Genomic DNA, 2,953 nt, shown 5'->3' with positions numbered 1-2,953 from the left:
AAGATCCAATACTAGAATTGGTTCCCATGTGGAATGAGGGGAAAGGAAGATTGAAGTGACTATTGAACAAACAGAACATGTTCCAAGAGGTCCAATATGTGGACAAGGCATGTGCAGCAAGACTGTTTATTAGCGCTCCTCGGAAGAGTCTGATAAGCTCTGTGATGCTGGAGTTTAGATCTCAAATGTCATGGCTGAAAATGGAGGAACTGCAGAGCTGCCACTACATGAGAGGCCAAGGCCCTGAATGTCTGGAGGGAGAGACAAGACAGGGAGTCAGTGCGTGTTTTGTCAGCAATTGGGTTCTCTAGTAACTACTTCACACAGCCTGCTTTTGCCAGACTGTGACAGTAAAAAGCTGACTGAACATGTATACTTATCTGTAAAATTTAAGATTAACAACACACAAAACTAAAGAGAAATAAAGGGCTTAGAGCATATTAAATTAAAACTCTTAAGTAATGAAAATAATGGGTTGATTCATTTTTGAACTACTTTCAGAGACTCACTAAACGTTTTATTTGACTCTGCCTATAGTTCAAATCAAGCTTGGCTTTAAAAAAATCAGCATTTTTGAAAAAATTATTTTCCAAATAAAATCACAATCTCAATTAAAAATGTAACTTTACTACACAGTAAACCAAATTCTGCTATTTTTATGTTAAGCGGGGAAAAGTCAATGTCCTCACCCTGCAAACAGCTTCACGTGTTGTTTTCAAAAACACTGAACTGCATTACAGTAAAAAATAAAGATGGTCTAAATTATTGAACTTATTAACGTAGTTCTTTCTCGCTGATTATTGGTGAGAGCACTCTGTTTAACCTGCCAGCAATAACTTCCAGTGAGAAATGTATCTGTTGAACTGTGTTTAACAGTGTAATTCAACTTAAATTATTAAATTCCTTGTGAACTCCTTTTTTATATATACATAAAGGAATGTTTCTGAATACTAAGCTTCTTAGATCTTTCCAAAAGATTGTGGTGGAATTTTCTGTTAATAAATTCTGCAATGCAATCAGCTGTGGCCAAGCTATTAATTACTACATGCAGGAGAGAAAACAGACAGTAAACATCCCAATTCTACAGTCATGAGAGAAATCACATGCACCTCTTTTATACTGTCACACACAACTCTCTGTATCTTTTCAGTTACAACAGTTCTTTGTCCCACCTGGGCCGTTGCTGGGCAGGAAGGACTCCCACTATCTTTGCTCCAGGAAGCACCTGGCACTGGCCTATTTACATCTTCTCTAGCTGGGTCTAAAATTTGCAAAATATGCAAAATATTAGTAACGACACAATGGAAAAACTTCCAAGAATAGCAGATTACACATGGAAATATTAAACAACGTTAGTTGTTCACCTGCAAAAAGAGAAAGCTTTCGCATTTTAGCTAAATGAATTTGTTCATTAATGAAAAACTGTTGTTAAGATAAGGTAGTCATTCTGTGTGAGACATGTTTATCAAACTCATCCATTATCCAATGTTCCAATTTAGTGATTGTTTTTGCAAAAAACAAAAAACATTTCCAGCAGTATTTTTTGGGATAAAGGTACAAACGCATCACCAAACATCACATACATTCTAGCAAGAAGAAGTCACCAGAGTCGCAGTTTGGCTTTGGAAGAGCTGTACAGCATGATCGTGTCAAGGAGTGATGGATTAGATGCTGCAAGTTAAAGCAAGTGAGAGATAAAAGAGTGGCCTTAAGAGATTATGCATAGTTCAAAGGTTAAGTGTCCCAAAAAGGAGAGTAGCTGTCGCTTGGAACATGTGGGAACGAGGAAAAAGTTTTGAAGGAAAAGAGTGATGTGATTGAGTTTTTCAATAGGCAGGGAGGCCTGGAAACCCTTGGTGTCAAGAGTTATGCCAAGGAACTCCAGGGATGTTGAAGGGCCCTCAGTTTTCTCTTCTGACAATGGAACACCAAGTTCGGAGAAGACTAACCATCAAGGTGGATAACCCATGAGCTGGCGGTGACATGGGAGGGGATAGACTAGGAAATCGTTGAGAAGATGAACTAAGAATGGCAGCTTATGGTTGTTGGAGAGGATCCAACATAGAGTTTCGGAGAATGAGTCAAACAACTTGGGGCTGCTTTTGAAACCAAAGGTCAGCCTGACTGCGAAATAATAGGTATCCCTCCACTTGACTCCGAACAAGCACCAGAAATTGGGGGGGAGGAGAGATTTGCAGCACTTGCCATGGTTCACTGTGGAGTATTTGAGAGAACAGTGCTCACTGGGAGTGATACTATTTATGCTTGGAATATGACTGCTGTGAGGCACAGATAAATCAATTAAGATGCGCTTTTTGGCTGAATATTTTATGGTAGCGATGACCAGTGGGCTAATGGGAAAGAGGGGAATAGGTAGTTTAAGAAAGGGTCCGATCATGAAACCCTCCCTAACTTCTTTGGTGAGCATGCCGACAATGGTTTCTGGGTCTTTGAGAGCTGACTGGAGGTTTTTACAGGTACAGGAAACTGAAAGCTTGGTGTGGGGGCATGCTGGGTGGGATGACCAGTGCCGCAAAAGGAACAGGAGTAAATGTTGTGAGTTGTGAGGAAATCTCTGGTGTGGAGCCTGGGGCCACACGGATAAAAGCGGATGAACGGAGTGAGGGCTCATCTACTTTTTTGGGCTGGGGTGATGCAGGCGGGAGCAGGATGCGACGGAGCACCACCTATTGTGAGAGAGAGAAGAAGAGGTAGCAAATATGTGACAGTAGAGTTCCTGATCGAGATAGCCCCAAAAAGTGTCTTGATTAAACTGTTGTAGGCAAGCAGCTGCCTGAGAAGAGAAGTGGATGTGGTACTAGTAAAAGCCGGTGACGACAAATCTTAGGGCGAGATCAAGTATTATAGTCAAGCAGGAATCGAGGAATCAGGTGCTGGAAGGTGCTCCACCTGGAGACTCTGTTGTCCTGCTGGGAGACTTCAATGCTCACGT

The sequence above is a fragment of the Haplochromis burtoni genome, unplaced genomic scaffold (assembly GCF_018398535.1).
Source record: "Haplochromis burtoni strain Fernald_Lab_line unplaced genomic scaffold, NCSU_Asbu1 Contig_1088, whole genome shotgun sequence".
NCBI lineage: Eukaryota > Metazoa > Chordata > Actinopteri > Cichliformes > Cichlidae > Haplochromis > Haplochromis burtoni.
Note: the sequence above shows the minus strand (reverse complement) of the source record.